The following is an 18,835-nucleotide window of genomic DNA, read 5'->3' as shown; positions in this document are numbered from 1 at the left end:
TTTACACCTTCTGCTAAGATCTCACAGCAGACCAGTTTAAACTGTTCAGAAAGAAGTGACTATACTCACTTCCCCATCCTCACAAGCTTCTCCCCATCTGCATTACTTGCAATAGGCAACGACCAGCTCCTGAGTGACTGGTGGATGAGTCAAATGTGCTATGAATGTTGCAAGCAAAAAGACTGCCACAGCTATCCAGGTGCTCTCTGGGGCAGATACTCCTGTTATTTACTAATTGTCATCATTTGAGAGTTAAGGCTTCTGATTGATTTGGGGAGAATTTAGCAATTTTTTTCTCCACACCTTCTATCAGAAACATATCCTGTTTAGATACATTCTAACGCAGAGCTGCACAGACACCAACACATATTTTGAGATTGCAGCCACCATTGAGTTTGCCTGTGATAGAACTGTTCAGTAAGTCTGTTTCTCCCCACACAAGTGGAAGACAAAAACAAATAAACAAAAATCCCTGATGGATACGATGCACCTGGCTTGAGAGTTATTAAAACAGGAGAAAATGCCCTCCAGCAGTCGGTTATGAGAACAACTGTTTTGGCAGTGTTTATCAGTGTGCAGCAGGACTAATGTTCTAGTCCTCCCTCCCCAAGTACACAAAAAGCAATTACATGAACAATAACTGCTGTTCTCATGTTTTCTGGAAGCTGTATTCACTGAAAACAGCTTAGAAAGACCTAAGTTTCAAATTCTTCTCCCAGGAAAGGGCTCAACTATTGGATGAAAGGCTTGTCAGCCTGCCTTTCTTCAGGGCTGGGACAAACAGGCATTACAAGCAGTCATTAGCAAAGTCTATTAGGGAATAACGACTACATTCAACAACAATTGAATGAGGTTTGGTAGTTTGCTCTTCATTCCACTTCAGAATGTTTTTCTTTTTTTTTTTTTTACTTCTTATTTTTTCCTGAAAGTCTGTATTGAGCAGCAACTTGGAGTTCTGCCCATCAATCAGTAGACTGATAGCTGGTGTGATCGCCTCTGTGCACACAGTTCAAAATAGTCTGACTCCACATAGATTAGCTGAGTCATTCAGACCAGTCTTTCCACCTCTGATCCATCCGAATCAATAACGAGGCATGTTTGGAATATGGACTACTCAGTACAGTTGGATTAATTCTAATATAGCTGATGAAGGAACAAGAATAGCAGTTTTAACAGCCTTTTTCCTCAGAGGGTACAAGTAAGGTGCCTCTGCTGACGGTAATTTAGAGTAGCTGAAATTGCAGCTAAGACTTTTAATGTGAATTACAGTGAGGACAGATAAATAAAAGGAATAATCATTTCTTGTCCTGAGACATCCTCACAAATGCATACCTTTTTCCTGATGTTTTGTATGTCTATCTGCACACACTCTATTAATTTGCAAGAAACACACACACAAGCATTTTACTTTGGGGAGAAAGACGATATGAAATTATATGTTGTTTGGAAATACTGCAGCAGGCAAACCGAGCTAAAATCAGGCACAAAGTTATTTTTATTTACTGCCTTCATTGAATGTTTAATATTATAGCATCCTTGCAGGAAATAAGCCATTTTACAATCAATACATTATACTGAGTGCAGAACCAAAATCTGAGAATTGCTGCATATGAATCTCAGCTATTTCTTCCCACAGAACTCAGATAAAAACACATTTTCCTTCACACAACATCATATTAATAGCATAGATTGCCTTGCTGAGCTCCTGAGAGTCTCTTCTGTGACATAGCATTAGGTTCCCATGGGGGGAAGAAATCCCACTTAACTCTTAGTTATTCTCCTGTTGAGGAAGACTTGAGGCAGGCAGGGGCATTTAAAAATGAATGTGGGAAGCAGAGGTCATTCTAAATGGGCATATTTTGTCTAGTTTAGAAAGAGGAGCTGATCAGATAACTGCCTTTTGTATTTGATCCTCAGAAGGGATCAAAAGGGAGCTCTTAAGATGGACTTGTAAGAGAGACCAAATGTCCTTCACCAGGGGTAGCCATGCCATTAATTTGAATCCCAGGTAACTTAAATTCGGATTCATGTCCTCTCTGACCCAACTCCAAATTGAATAGATTGTAAACATATGTAAGAATCAGATTCATCTGGTGCAGGATTTTGCACCTCACCTTGTTGAACAGGAAACAAATACATCATTATAATATAAAAATTCTGCCTGCAATAGCAACACACTGATAATAAGCCTAAATAACCCGACTGAAGCTGTCTGTTTCTGTCATTATATGTCTTGAGATGAATAACAGCTTGGCATGAACAATTTAGGACAACTACAAAAAGCAGAAAACCACATTTAAACTTGCTCACACAGATAAACACAAAATTCAGGAGATTCAAAATGAAAAGCTGAATATGCAAAAGCATTTAGTCCCCTGAAAGCACTCCTGCTTGGACAAAATGAACTGCTTGCTTATTAGAAATGAGTTTTCAACACACTCATCAACAAAAGTATGAGATTACTAGAAATGACATAAAACTACCGTCATGTTTGGAAGCAATTCAGTGAATTATCTGCTGCTTTCACGAAGATAGCAAGCAATGGACAAAAAAAAAATAAGAACATAAAGAAGGCATCCAAAAAAGGTGAATAAAATCAGTCTTGAAACAACCATAAATCACAAATATCTCAAGATTTTAGTTTTAAAGAAAAGCTGTCAGTAAACAGTGTGGACAGTAATGTACTCAAAGCAATAATCAATCTCAGTTCATTGCTATCTGCATCTAAAAAGGCATTATGAATGACTTCTAAGACACTTAGAAGAGAAGCATTTACTTTCTAATGGAAGTAATGACAGCTGCTATTATTATCTGGCATTACTAGAAAATAATAATAATTATTAAAAAATATCCACTTAATTAAAATCACTGAACAGAGTTATTGTTAAGCATTCTCTCTCTGGAATGCTCATCTCCCTTTTTAAGGGTCACGGTATTCATAATTACTTTAGAAAGTAACTGCATATCATGGGATTTCCAAAGAAAACATACATATTCTTCAGGAGTCATGGATCAGAAATATATACACATAATAGTATTTCTTTGCATTTTTAAAGGGAGATAAATATATTCTAACATGACACTATAACTCTATAAAAATTTTACCTTGCAAATACTATCTCTACTGATATAGAGCCAAACAACAGATTAAGTTCACACTTATGCCCGAAGCCCAAGACTACAAGGCTGTTCAAATACTGGTATCATATAAAATATAATCTCTGATTGTTTCTTATATATATTTTAAGAGAAACTTCATAACTATCTGACATTGCTGCAATTTTGTTAGAATGTTTAGAAGAAGAGACTAGCAGATACACTCATTGTCAACATATTCCTATTACATGCAGCCACTATTGCTTTAAACATACCTTAAAAATCTGTGAGAAATGATAAGAGAATATTTTTACAAGTTGCAAGAAGCCTCTTCAATTTTTTCTGCATAATCTGCTTTTACTGCAAGGCCTTCGCTAAAACAACGAAAAACTAAAACAGAACAGTGGTTCCCTTCCTCAGTTCCCATCCTGCCTCCCATTTGTGGCAGCAGAAACTACTGATGCTCTGAGTGTGCATGCATGGCACCTCTTGTTCAATTGTTGGTGAATATGAATGGGGCACCCAAAACTGTTTGCCTCAGTGATATATGAAATTCATTTAAAAGACTTCTTTGAAGCCAGTGGCTTAAAACAGCCATTCAAACTATTTTGAGGAAGAAAGAACTTGAAAGCTGTTGAATATGTATTATACTTTTTAATGGGTTGATAATGACTACTGTTTGCCAGTTACCTCTGTTATTATTAATAATGTGGAAGTTTTAAAGAAGTAAGGAATGTCTGCCTTCTGATAACCATCAGCAAGCATGGAAGTCTGAAATAAAATGATTTGGGAGCCCTCTCTGAAGGCAAAGGCTATAACATGAAGGTGGCATCAGCAAAAGTGAAAGCTATCTAGCACTGAGTCCTTCTTTTACAGATAGTACAGAAAAGCTGACATCTCATTTATGCAACTGTACATGGTTCTCAAGGAAATTGATAAAAGTAAGGAGGATTTATAAATGTATTTAAGTGGAAAACAGAAAAGAAAGAGAAGTGTTGGAGGACACTTCACAAAAATGAGCATAAAATCAAAAAATTGACTGCATGTCTATTTTCTTTCCTTGATTGTTACAGAAGAGATTGACATTGGCTAATAAACCAAAGAAGCTGTGCTTAGAGAGTTTTTGTTCACGTCATTCCTCTCTTTGTAAAGAGAAAATTCTACTAGATTCTTCAAATGAAGATAAATAATCACAGTTTGCTTTTGTAACAGATAAAAGGGGAAAGCAGCAATTAATTATTTTATTTCTAATTTATTCATCTCGCTTGATTTTCATTTTAAATGTATTTTTAAAATGCCATGTTGAAATCTCCCAGCATTCAGACTACCTCCTTTATGAGACATCAAAAAGTTGCTTATTGTTTGTCATGGACTGTGATTACACAAGATTTCTCACACCGATATTCAATAAAAAATCAAAACTCTGTTAAATCAGTGCCATCTATGGAAAATAGAGGCTTATCAGATTCATAATTAGTATAGTTTATTTGAATAGAATTAGCCCATATAAATTATAGAAGCATCAGCACGCGGTAGACTAGTTAATAAGTCCACACTAGGTGGTTTATGTGTTTAGCTGATTTGATGCATGCTTCAACAGCTCTGAAAGTACAGTTTATAGTACATGAAGAAAACTGAATGATCATATTACAAAATGACAACTATTGTATTGGCCATCATGTATCATGCTGAAGAAGGGGAAATTACAGTTACAGTTACAGCCACAAATTGCAATTAAAAAGAAAAAAGAAAAAAAGAAAAAATAAACAACAACAAAAAAAAAGAAGTAAAGTCCATGGACATGGTTTAGTATACACTGGCTTATTTGAGATGTTCCACACAGGAATAATGTGCTGTCAGAGGTTATTCTACAGATTATCATTATTTCTTTTTGTAACAATTTATACAACACATGAAAATAACTCAAGGTGATTGTGTTTCCTATTCAACCTTCCGTGCACTGGAAATGTCTCAAGAACAACAATTTTCAACAAGGAGAAAATTACAAATATGTAATTTGCTGAATGACAGCCACTATGTCCAGGTATTTTTATATTATCTCCATGGAAATAGAGGAAAAAGTCAGTATTTATTAGGGAAAAGAGAGAGGGGGCAGACAGAATTTGAAATTGTTCTCTTTAACCCTACATACATTAAATCCTATGATAATTAGCCTTGCTTTTCCACTCCTGTAGTCCTCAGCTTTTTCCTTCTGCTGTTTTTCTTCTGCCTGTCCCCATCCTTCCTCACCCTGACTAGGCCAGTGCAGGCTTAGATAGACCACAAAAATAGATGAAATGGAAACAAATAATACTCTATGTTAATAAGGCTCCCAAGACACTAGGTGACTATGAAAGTATATGTTAAGCAAACTATGATGAAACAAAGAGAACATATTGTTTTTCCCTTAAAATATTCTAACTCTCCTCTACTATTAGTCATCAGATGTTCTGCTTGAAGTACCTCGATTCACAAATATTCTCAAAGCTAAGGCTCTGGATCTGGGGACATCAATAAGCATAGAAACCAAAACTGAGCTGCTGTCATGCCTTTCTTCAGCACCCGGAGAAGGGGATATCAGTTGTAAGCATAATTGGAAGTCTTATTTTTGAATAAGCAGTTAAGTGCTTGCTTGGCTCCAAATGATTTTGATTTGCTTTTAAGTGCACTCATAAGTGTCCCCAAATAGGAGAGATTCACTAAACTGGGGTGCACAAGAATCGCAGTGCTGACATTGATAATAAATGCAAAGAAAGGAAAAGGTTCCTTGAAGTAAGTGTCTCACTTTGTCTTGGTTAAAATAACACAGGTAATAGCATGACATGACAGCAGTTAGGAGGAGAAACACATTAAAGATGAGGAGGATTTTGGATACTATGGTAACAGAGGCCTGACAGCTATCTAGGGTAAGAAAACAATAAAGAAATATTGGCTGAAAGAAATGAAAACAGTCATATGATACAATTTAGAATGATTTAAAAAAAAAAAGAAAGTCTAGTGCCAAACACACTACAAACACTTCAAAGGCACTTCATACGTAATTCCACTGGCATTTTAGCCATATATATTATATAGCCATAAATACCTTATTTACATAAGGCTGCATACAATGTAAAGTTAAAATATAAGGGTATACAATCTTTATCCATATAGCCTTCTTTTTACTCCAAACCTGTTCTTGTCTACCATTCTTATTCTTCACTTCTGCCAGATGGCCACTAAATTCAACACAGTGTGTCAAGCATGAGAATGTGGGAGCAGACCAGGAAGGAAGCAAGAAGGAAAGAGACACTTCGCCTGGGTCAGTCAGCCCACTTGGGTAAAAAATATCCATTGGAAACTCTGCAGCCTCTTTTTTATCTGTTATGATTGCCTATGGAAGAGCAGTAAGCTCTTTAGGATACAGGTTGTTTCATGAAGGATTATAGCTATTGTATATGTCTGATTCTAGAAGTGCCACACTCATCTCTCCTGAAAGAATAAAAATCTTCCTCTAGTCTCTTGAGGAAAGAATAGTGTTCAGCACTACCCACTGCTTTAATTCAACTGCTTTTTAACACAAGCTTCCATTCAAATTACAGTAACCCTGTTTTCATTTAGATGGATAGACAGACAGGTAAATAATAAAGGTTTCTCTATGAACTAACAGAAATACAGAAGGCCTGCAGAAAACATGCAGAATAGGAAACAAACTGAATATCAGTACAGCATAAACATAGCAGTGAAGTAATCTTCTGCCTTAAAAACATATTAGTTAGTTATTCTTCAAAAGACTGAAGGAGAAAGTAGAGGGAGAGGAGAGGAGAGGAGAGGAGAGGAGAGGAGAGGAGAGGAGAGGAGAGGAGAGGAGAGGAGAGGAGAGGAGAGGAGAGGAGAGGAGAGGAGAGGAGAGGAGAGGAGAGGAGAGGAGAGGAGAGGAGAGGAGAGGAGAGGAGAGGAGAGGAGAGGAGAGGAGAGGAGAGGAGAGACAGAAAGTGAAAAGTGAGGAAAATGGCTTGGATCCTGAATACTTTGCACATGTTTGCTTTTGAAATTCTATTAATCTGCAAGGCAGCATTTATAGTTAACTGCAGGCTTCATATGAACATCAAAACACCTCAGGTAAGTGGTTTCTGGTGGCTTAAAGTGCTGTGAGTATTCAGTTTTGCCTATTTTCCTACTTGTTTTAATTTAGTCTTATATAATGGAAAAACACTCTACAAAACTTATTCGTACAGATGAGAAGTTTTATTAACTTGAGTTGAAATTGTTATGATATCTGAACAAGAGGAAAGGAATAGAGATTGCACTCTCAGTTGGTTAGAAGTGGTGCATTACAGTCATAAATCTTGTCTTTGATTACATCTGAATAATAAAATGGAAGGCAGCCCAAGCATTTGGAACAATCAAATTCAAGGATACCATGCGTTTCAGAAAAACATTCGTACTGAAGACCTTCCTCTCTTCTCACAAAGAGCCTTTAGAAATTTGGTCCCTAGAGCTTCCTTTTTTATTGGAATAAGAAGTTGGCAGAAAACTTGCACATCAGTTTACCTTTGCTTTTTGTTCACAGGGAGTAGTCGTACTTTGACTCCACAGATGATTTCATGTGTCCTTAATTTAACAAGTTTATGCACATATCTGCGGAATTGATTATTACTTCCTTAGTGAGATCAAAAGGAACATGTCAACAATGTATTTTTAAAAGTCACTCATTTGTAAAGCCCATATATGTATATACATATATATATTTGCACCTATGTATAACAGAAACTACCTTTATGTATGGTGAGGATGGATGCCATGTAGTGAGTACTAAACTATGCCTTCAGAACAGTGTTGTGATTTGTACTGCAAACAAGATAAATCAGTGCACTTCCTATACCTTCCAGCCTACACAGCAAAGGATTTAAGTAGCTCTGTCTCTTTAAAGGGAATGTAACACTTTGTAAGATCAGGCTGGTGAGGAAGAATCTGTGCCTACATTCTGATCTTTCTGGAAAACTGAATGTCCTATATAGAAAAAAAAGAGGTAAGAAGAATCATGCCTGAGACTATTTTGAGGCAGGGACTCAATTCCACTTGCCAAGCATTAAGGCAGAGGGTTATTTTCCAGTCTATCTGCACAGCTGCATGAGAAATAGGTAGAAAGTAGTCCTCAGAGCACTGGCTTATGAGACTGCTGCAATTAAGGATGATTTGGCTGTCTTCGTGCTCTGCTCAACTGTGCATTAACTGACATCAGACCGGGAGCAGGAAGGACAACATTAAGCATCTTCACAGCACTGCTGACATGGATTATGAAATGCCAAGGATTTTAAGGACAGGGAAGTTAACAGTTCTGGACAATATAAAGGCAGGCTATTGCTCCATTTCAGGGAAAGTCAGTTCTATTTCCATTATCATTAACACAGCTGGGAGATGCTTCACTGGATGATAAAAAGAATTGACAACTATTCAATAGGAGCAAGTACGCAAAAGAGATGCACTGAAGTCTGAATTAGTCTGAGTCCCTCTTCATTTAGGTGATTTTCTACTCAAGAGTAAAAGAAGTATTTTTCTACTTCAATCAATGCCCTAATTGAGGAGTTCTCTACTATTTTTTCTTATAATTGGGTTTTGTTTGTTTTGGAGCAATACAAAATATGGCTGTATTGCCACATAAACAGTTATTAGAGCATCTTGGTTGCATTTTATAATTTACTAGGTGAGGTCATCTAGTAAACAGACACACTTTTTACTGTGGAATATAAAAATTACCTTCTCAGGCCGCATTCTTGTTATGCTGCCTAGTAGCTTCAGGAGGGCCAAATAATTTAATTGTGCCAGTAAGACATTCAAATAACCAGATTTTCCCACTAATGTGATCTCACTGTGACTTTTTAACATTAACTGATGTCAACAGTAGCTGATATACACCAGCATCAATTTGATGTACAATCTGGAACTACTGCCTAAGGATACAGGAAATAAGACATTTTTGTGCTTATTTTCAGAGAAATAATGAACAAAGTGAAAAAACATTAACTAGAACGATGGGAAAATGTTACCTAGTATGGTCTAACCAGAATAAAATAAGTTTAAGAGATGTCAGTTATTATTCAGTGAGATAAAGGAGATGGGCAAAATCATGAAGAAAGCTGTATGTGTTTGTTAATTTGTTCTACAGTAGAAGGTAATTCACAGCTGAAGACAATTCTCTACCACACCTCTGTTTTCTGACTAGTAATTCTTATTAACGACCACCATTACTTATTATTATATTTAATTAATGAAATAGTAGTCAGCAATCTCCTTCATCTTTGGCTCAGAGGTTACTTTAGCTGCAGAATGCATAGAAAAAGAGAGGGCTGCAAAAAAAAAAAAAAGAGAAATTTTCTTCCAATTCTGAAAACATAGTAAGGAGCATAGTTAATTTTGACTGGAGAACCAAATACTAGAATTATCAATAGTCCAAGTATTATAGGATGCAGTACTTGAGACAGTACCAAAAAGCTTGAATAAATTTAAGTCCTCATTCAATTGTGCAGCATCTGCAAAATTCTTTAAATTTCAAGGAATAGTATTTTGAAATACATTGGTTTTGTTTTTTTTAAAGTTCTTGATTTTGAAGTAAGCTCCTTGTTGCTCCTGAACTTACTCCATCAACACCAGGAAAGAACTGCAGAAAACCAGGATCTTCAATGGAAAAAAAATAAATCAAATGCATGAAGGCACAAACAATACCAAGTTATCCAGGGAGACAATTTATCTTGATTCCAGTTTACCTCAAATGAATGAAAAAGGGCATTATCTGTTCACTTACACCTAAACTTCATTCTTTCATTTTCCATATTCTTATTTAGTATTCTGTACTTCATTGCCTGAAGGAAAAAACCCCTTTATGGTCAGAAGAGATGCTGAAATTCAAATTGAGGTATTAATCATAGACTACCCTATAACAGAAACTTAAATAGAGTACAGCACACATAAATAAAATAAGGGTTTCCAGGTTAGTGTTCATTAACAACACAGAAAAAAAAAAAAGGCAAAGTTTTTTGTCAAGACTGATTCCAATTGCTAAATAAGATTCCTTATGCTAGGTAATACAGAAGGGGGAAGAAAAAGGAAGGGAACAAAATCTTACTTCGTACTAGCAAGAAAACATATTTCCAAGAATAGTAAACTGGAAGGGTTCTCTATACAGAACCGAAAAGGAAATAAGATGTAGAAAAGCAAATGTTGCAAAAATGAACCCAAACCAGGGAATGCAAATGAGATAAAAATTTATGCAAACTGAATTTTTGCTAAGTTTTCTCTTAGAAAGTTGTTAAGACTCTGATTGACAACACTACTCTTGCCGGTTTAGTGGACTGAGTGGACAGGCGTCCTTAAAAAGTTCTATTAGATAGAAATCTCACTCAAAACACTATGAACTACTGGATGACAGTTTGTATGTTGTTGTCCAGCTGGGCTGCAAGATGATTCAGAACACTGTCTGTCTGTCTACTGAAGATGTCTCTACTCCTTGTCAAAAACAGGTAGAGATGAAAGCATTAGAAATCAAATATGCACCTTGCTGGGACAGACCAAGGGGACAGCAGTGCTCTGAGTGGTTTTGCTTGAGTTAGTTCATCAGCCCTGTAGTCAGCTTGATGAACAGTTAATCACAGATACACAATGACTTCAGCTGCAAACTTGCACAATTAACTTCTCAGTGATCTGAAAAAGGCTTTTTTGCAGATCAATTCTTGTAAAAAAAGCCGCTTAGGCACAGATTAAAGCCTTCCACTGCTTGCTTCAAGTTCTGTAGCAGCAAAGTCCTACAGAAAGCTATCACAAAGTTGCAATTTATGCTGACAGAGAGTGTGCCCCCATTTCTTTTCATGCAGATAGAGACCAAAGAATGGCAGAAGCAGCAGTTTTGGAAGAGATTACTTGAAGACTGGATACCTGCCCTCATAGAGACCACACTAACTCAGCATGGCATTGGGTGAGAGAATCCATCATCTGCTTTTCATTAAAATGCACACAAGGGCTTGTACATGGTGTATAGCAGTAACAATGAATCTATGCAGCCCTGGAAATTAGAGCTGGCAGAAAGAGATAAAAAGGAACAAAGTGATTACTGTCTGAATAGTGAGCAAGATCCGAGAAAATTATAATGCCATTCATAGCCTTTAGTTTAGGCATTTAGTCACTTTCAGCACTTGTGGAGAGCTATTGTTTCTGCAATAGGCCAGGGAATTACTGATAACAGAAGCTGGATCGACACAAAATCTACCTGGTCGTTTACTCTCTCAACTTCTAATCAGCAAAAACCTTCCTTTCCAAATCCACACAAGACATATGAACTACTAGACAATTTGATTTGTCGTGGGATGTTTTGTGCAAGGAATCAGAACAGATTCTGAGACCTTAGAAGCGATCCCAAAAAGTGACTCTGCTGAAGCAAAAGATGTATGTTTCCAAGCAGACACTCTTTTGAGACACCTTGTAGGAGTCAGGATCTTTAGGTTTCCATCCACTCACAGTTACTGAACAGTGCATTGGTGCTGCATTTATTTACAGAGGAAGCTATGGAGCCACTCTTTCTCACCCGAGTACAACTGAATCCAAGTCCTCAGCTAGACACTGAAATGTAGAAACTTCTGGAGATTGAATACAATATTCATTCCAGGCTTGCTGAAAAGATATGGTACACAAAGGAAGAAGGGAGCTACAAGGGAAGGAGAAACACTGACACATGAATAGAAGAAAGTGGAGTGAAAATGTGATGGATAAGTGGGTGGAAGACACAAGCAGCTGAGGGCTGCCGAAGGCTGAGATTAAAGACACTGAAAGAAAAACTACAAATGACAGCAAGAAAAGAAAGAATGAACATCCTGATTATTGTGTCCTCCCACCAAAAGTGAAACCAACTGATGTAGCAAGGTGCATAACCTCCTAATACATATCATACCATTTTTTTCCTGCCCATCTGTGATTATAACAATGCTAAGATGAATGGGATCATAATTAGGAAGCTGGAGCTTGGAGGTAATCTTTTTTAAGATTCATACTGCAAAAGGGTGAGACAGGCACTGCTAGAGAAGTGTTTAATATCTGCAAAGTGATGCAGGGTAATATTCCATCTAACAGCACAGACCATGCAAGAATAAGCACAACGGTATTAAACAGCAGTCTATGAGGTCCCTAATAAAGGGTCTGCAGATGCTTTGGAAAATATGAAGAGAAGTGTATTAGCCCATAAAGATTCACTCTACGATCTCTACACCATGTGAAAATAGATTCAGGTGACTGTCAAACTACTATTGTTCTGAAAATTGAAAAAAATAAACAACAAAAAAAATCTAACATACATCATTTTTGTGGGCTTCTCAACCTCTTGGGAGAATTTACAGTGTATTACTTTCTAGAGCTATATTAAAATAAGTACCAATAAACTACAAGGACAGCCTGAAAAATGAATAACCTCACCTACCTCCTTCCAGCACTAGAAACAGATTAAATAAAATAAGAGTAGTGTATCCACATATATTAGTATTTTAGTGTGGGGGCAGATAATCTATCACCAGAGCAAAATTTTCCTGTAAGTCTCTCAAGGCTGCTGTCCCTGTTGCTACCTTCACCCTCTTGCAATGCCATGAGTGCCAATGTAAATATTGACATTTCCTGTACTAATTTTTTTCTGTGCTTTCATGACCTTCTTTATCTGGAATACATACTTTAGTAGTTTCTACTTTTGCTGAAACCTTCTTAATAAAAACATCAGAATTCAGGTAGTGCAACTAAAATACTTTCTCCTCTGCAATGCTAACAAACGGAAGAATTCAGTGAAATAATACCAATTAAAAAAGATAAATTAAAACAGATGAATGGAGCCAGTAGAATAAGAGATTAATATGCAGAAAATGTGGCCGCTTGCAATTAAAATCAAGTCACAAACTGCTTATATATTGAAAGTCTTCAGGATGCTAGCACCAGAAAATGGACAGCCTGTTTTTACTTCCAATTCACAGTGAAACTTTTAGTTGCCAAAAAAATTAGATGAAGATTCATCTAATTCTACCAATTTGATTAGCAATTGTTACACCTCAAAATGGAACAACAAATAATTAATGCAAGTCCCTATGTTTCTCTGATCACCACGAGACTGCACACCTTGGAGAACAGCCATATCTCTGTGGGCTATTTATGACAAGGTAGACAGCTGTCAGTTCCAGCCTCATGTAATTCCAGCCATATGTCCATGACAAATGTAGGTACAATAAACAGTTGTCCCACGTAGGGAATATACATACACTTACATACATATATACCACATATTACGTATATACCAGGCTGACATCCAGGTGGGACTCTGTCATAACCAGGAGGGACAGATGGGAGGCATTCTACTAGCAGCTGGCAGATGATGTGTGATTGTCAGTCCTTGTCCTCATGGGGGTCTTCAGCTTACCCTATATATGCTGAATACAGATTTACTTCTGTGAACAATACAGTGCAGAAGAACAGTCTGGGAGGTTTCTAGAGTGTATGGAAGATAACTTCTTGACATAGCTATTGAGAGAACCTACCAGCAGAGATGCCCCACTAGTCCTGCTGTTCACTAACAGAAGGACTGGAGGGAAATGTGGAAGTCAGGAGCTGTCTTGGGCAGAGTGACCACAAAATGGTAGAGTTCCCTAATCCTGGGGAAGCCAGAAGGGGTGGGCAGTGAAACTGCTGCCTTGGACTTCTGGAGGGCAGACTTTGAACTATTCAGGATGCTATTAGGGAAGGTCCACTGATATTCAGTCCTGAAGTGTAAAGGGTACAGAAAGGCTGACTGCTTCTCAAGAAGGACATGCAGGAACAGGCTGTCCTGCTGTGCTGTAAGATGAGCCAGAGGGGAAGAAGACAGGAGTGAATGAACAGGAAACTCTTGCTGAGACTCTGGTAGAAAAATAGTCTTACTTCTGTGGAAGAATGGGCAGGCAACTCAGGGAGAGTACAAGGATGCTGCTAGGATAGGCAGGGAGAAAATTAGAAAGACTTGAACTTAACCTGGCCACTGTACTAAAAGATGACAAAAAGCTTTTCACAAATATAATAATACTAAGTGGAGGGAACGGTGGAGAATGTGACCACCAGGGATGAGGAAAAGGCTGAGATTCTCAAAGCCTTCTTTACACATTTGACAGTCAGACCACAATACTCAGTACTTTAATTCCTGACTGGGAAGTCATGGATGGGAAGCAGAATAAACCCTCACAGTTCCAGTCAGAGACCTACTACCCCATCTGGTCCACCACAAGTCCATGGGGCCAGATGGGATCCACCTGGGTGTGCTGAGAGAGCTGACATGAGAGGTGACAGCCAAGCCATCATCTATTAGTATTCCTGGTCAACTAGAGAGGACTGGAGGCTTGTCAGTGTGATTTTCATCTACAGGAAGGGTTTTAAAGAGGATTTGGGAAGGTACAGGACTGTCAGCTTGACCTTGGTGCCAGGGAAAGTTATGGAACAGATAATCTTAAGTGAGATACCACAGCATGTGCAGGGAAACAAGGGATCAGGCCTAGCCAGCTTGTGTTTGATGAACCTGATTTCCTTCTATGATCAAGTAACCCGCCAGGTGGATGAGAGAAAAGCTATTGACATAGCCTACCTAGAATTCAGCAAAGCCTTTGGCACTGTCTCCCACAGTACTCTTCTGCAGAAGCTGGCAGCCTGTGGCTTGAACAGATACACCCTTTGCTAGGTAAAGAACTGGCTGAATGGTGGTAGTGAGTGGAGTAGAATTCAGCTGCTCATGCATGGTGCTCCCGCAGGGCTGGTACTGATGCCTATCCCGTTCAACATCTTTACTGACAATATGGATGAGGGTACTGAATTCATCCTCACTAAGTTTGCAGATGACAATGAATTGGGAGAAGTGTCGATCTGTGTGGGGATAGGAAGACCCTTTAGTGGGATCTGAACAGGCTGGATTGTTGGGCTGAAGCCAAAGGGATGAAGTTCAGCAAGACCAAGTGCTGGGTCCTGCACTTTGGCTACCACAACCCCAGACAGCGCTACAGGCTTAGGGCAGAGGGGGATGGAGGTCTGTGCAAAGGAAAAGGACCTGGGAATGTTGGTTGACAGTAAGCTGAACATGAGCCATCAGTGTGCCCAGGTGAACAAGTAGGCCAATGGCATCCTGGCTTGTATGAGGAATAGTGCTCACTCACTAAAGTGAGTACTGATATGACTTATGTCTTTAAGACTTTTACACAATCAAAGAATAGGTGAAGTTGGAAGGGACCTCTCCTCTGGAGGCTTATATGCTTAAAGCCCAGAGCAGGTTGCCCAGAATCACATCAGACATCTTCTGATGATCTCCTAGGAGGAGACTCCACAACATCTCAGGGCAACATGTGTCAGTGTAACCCATGCAGTAAAGAATAGCTGCTTGATGTTCAGAGAGAACCTCCTGTGTCCTAATTTGTGTCCATCACCTCTTGTTTGAGGACTGAGCACAACTTCAGAGTCCTCCAATCAGGTAACTATAGACTCCCATAAGATCTCTGCAGTGCTTACTCAGCTCTAGAATAAGAATTCCCAGATCTCTCAGCCTTCCAAATGGGAGAGTGCTTCAGTGCCTTAATCAAGGGACATCTACACTGTCCCTTTCCTTCACTGCATAAACGGGATGAAGGGTTTTTAAAGAAAATAATATAAACTATATGTTTAAAAGTGCATTTTACTAGATAAAATACAAATAGATATTAGTAGCTATGGATTTCCACTGAAGAAACACATACTATTGCCATAATATTAAACAAACATTTGAAAGAAAAAAATAAATCAGAATTAAAATCTTGCTATTTTGATATTTCCAGTACTTTTTGTTGTGTTGTTTTTTTTAAAAACTTTAATTATGTTAATATTTTTCTCTAAAGATTTTATGAAATGCTTTTATCTCAGCAGATAAACTTGAAATGGAAAAAAAACGTTCCAACTTTCCTCTGAAAACTTTATTCAAAAGCCCTTAAGTGCTAGAAGATCATTTTTAATTCCTAGAAGTGCACTTAACATTAATATTTGATATATCTAAATATATTAATAGAATATAGAAAATTAATCAACTTACAGTACTCTTAGAATTCAGAGTTTAAGAGGTTAGCACAGATTAGCTACTCAGGACTCTTGCTAGAGGGATACAGTTCCAAATAAACTGTTGCTAGAGTTGTCTCTTTGTGATTTAAATTTTAAGCCCTTTTATTTTCTTATTCTTTTCAATTTTCTTTTTCTTCCTTCCTCCTTTCCTCCCTTCCCTCCCTCTCTCCCCTTCTTTGTCCCTTCCCCCCTCCACCGTTCCTCCCTTCCCCTCTTCCTTGCTTCCTCCCTCTCTCTCTTCCTTCTCTTCCTTCCCTTCATCCCTTCTTTCCTTTTTTGAATAAACACAGAATTTTGACTCATTCAAATGAATTACATCAATTTAATTCCACAGTGATGCTCATGACCAGAATTTCTCTCAACTCCTTGAAATATTCAGAAGGAACATTTTAAGCTCTTTGATTCTTCAGTGTTGGGGTTTCCAATGAATTTTTATTTACTGTTTTTATGATCTGTCCTCCTTTATATGAACCTCCTTTCTCTTTGGGCTCTACAATAAACTTTCTACTGCTGTTTTTCATTCCTAATCCCAAGGATTAGGGATCCCAGGATTGAATGGCACAAGTCATTCAAATTATCAGGTAACCTTCATTTTCATAATTTACATGATTTTTAAATTAATGAATTTACTTTTAGCTACTTAACTATTATTGTCCAGTTGAGTTTTTGCTAAACAAGAAAGCTACATCTCATCTGTTCTGTTACTGAAAATGCATTTTTATTCCTGAAGGGAGAGTTGGACTACATGACCCTTTTAAAAGCCCCTTCCAAGACAAAGGATTCTGCGATTCAATAATTCTAAGACTGGTATTAGAGGATGGTAGTTGGATGTCTGTTACACTTTTCCTCCACTAACTTGTTCTTTCAACTGATAGTCTCAGATGTCAGCTCTCTCCCTTGTAAACTTTGAACTGAGCCTGAATACAACAACATATCCCTTGCCATGTACTACTGCCATATACTATTACTCACCTCCTTAATCTCTTCAGACTGGCAATTTTAGATGTGACTGACTAGTTTGTAATTCTCATGTCACCTTCGCTACTGACTGCCTTCATGAGCTGATGTGCACACAGTGCTCCTGTGCATCTGCTGGAAACACAATTTCCAAACAATTTCTTCCAGAGTGAAATTTCTTCTGATTTGACATGTTAATATCTTTTCCAGAGAGAGGTGTACTGTCAGCACATGACATAGTATCACAAAGCAGCTGGGTGGGCTCTAGATTCTAGTCTATCATCTATGGAAGCACTGTCTTAGAAGCAGAGCATATTTGGTAAAATTTCATACTACCAATCTGTTTCAGAAGCCAGTGTCCACTTAGAAGCAAATTAGCTTAGGTTCTACATGAAACTGCACTGTGAAAAAATGTTTATCTCAAGACTTTTGTATTCCATTCCAATTTACCTTGTCAAACGCATGCAGAATTTCTAAAGATATATATAGCTATCCTTTACTGTCAGCAAAAGGAAGCTACTAATACTGAGCAAGGTACATTTTATGCTCAGACAAACTTCTTCAGGACAAGGTTTCTTGATTATCAGACTATAACTGCATCTCAAATGACATATTTATTAGATATTGCTTATATCTTTAACCTTACCTTCTTCAGAATCAAGACCTTCAGACCTTTCTTTATGTGTTTTTAATTGCAAATAGTGAAATGCTTGTATCAATACATCTTTCACAAGGAATGTGGCCACCTACTCGCTGAATATATGCTGGAAGAGACAGACAAAACAACAGGACTAGCTTTTTAGGCCGTTACTTAGAAAATTAACAAAACTGGTTCATGCCACAGGGATTATATAGCTGGTGAAGACCCTCTCACAGATGATTTATAAAACTTGCAGGAACAGGAAAAGATCAGAAATATTTAAAGAAAAGAAATATATTTTTATGCCTAATGGCACATGGATTTGTAATGATTTCTCATCACCGTGTCAACTACCAGTATAATCCAGCACAAATCCAAAGGAAAGGTCAGAATGTTTAAACCATCAGCTATGGCTTTACAGAATAGACCACATTCAAGAGTCTGAAGAAAGAAAATAAAACAATCAGTTTCCTAGGTGATATATTGTAGGGTTTTATCTATTTTGGTAATATGGTACTTATAATCTGTGTGGTATCTAGTCTCAGCAATATACTGCAGATATTTCCAGGTCCTCAAGGACAAACTACACAACTGGCGATTTTAATTATGATGATGGGTACTACAGTGATCATGTGTAGTATAATGATTAATGTCACATGCCTGTCAATGGCAAAGAACCATTTAGATAAAGCCCTCACTAATATGCTTTAACTTTTGGTTCACCCTGCAGTACTCAGACAGTTGGACTTGATTTTTATAGGTTCGTTCTAACTGAACTGCTCTGTTCCATTCTCTTCTCTTCTCTTCTCTTCTCTTCTCTTCTCTTCTCTTCTCTTCTCTTCTCTTCTCTTCTCTTCTCTTCTCTTCTCTTCTCTTCTCTTCTCTTCTCTCTTCTCTTCTCTTCTCTTCTCTTCTCTTCTCTTCTCTTCTCTTCTCTTCTCTTCTCTTCTCTTCTCTTCTCTTCTCTTCTCTTCTCTTCTCTTCTCTTCTCTTCTCTTCTCTTCTCTTCTCTTCTCTTCTCTTCTCTTCTCTTCTCTTCTC

The 18,835-nt window shown here is 37.8% G+C and overlaps 1 protein-coding gene and 1 long non-coding RNA gene across 8 annotated transcripts in view; one reads left to right on the top strand and one right to left on the bottom strand.

Moving 5' to 3' along the window:
- LOC146753720 (uncharacterized) overlaps positions 1–11,903 on the top strand; it is a 34,502-nt gene extending 22,599 nt beyond the window's left edge. The window contains exons 2-3 of the long non-coding RNA XR_014939363.1: positions 10,947–11,047; positions 11,626–11,903. This is a non-coding gene — a long non-coding RNA (uncharacterized LOC146753720). The remainder of the gene's footprint in view (positions 1–10,946; positions 11,048–11,625) is intronic.
- The window catches only part of LINGO2 (leucine rich repeat and Ig domain containing 2), a 454,439-nt gene that overhangs the window by 153,148 nt on the left and 282,456 nt on the right, over positions 1–18,835 (bottom strand). The gene's annotated exons all lie outside the window — the stretch shown is intronic.

This window comes from Coturnix japonica, chromosome Z (assembly GCF_054131305.1).
Source record: "Coturnix japonica strain WE chromosome Z, WE-NBRP24, whole genome shotgun sequence".
NCBI classification, from domain to species: domain Eukaryota; kingdom Metazoa; phylum Chordata; class Aves; order Galliformes; family Phasianidae; genus Coturnix; species Coturnix japonica.
Note: the sequence above shows the minus strand (reverse complement) of the source record. Positions and strands in the feature narration are given on the sequence as shown.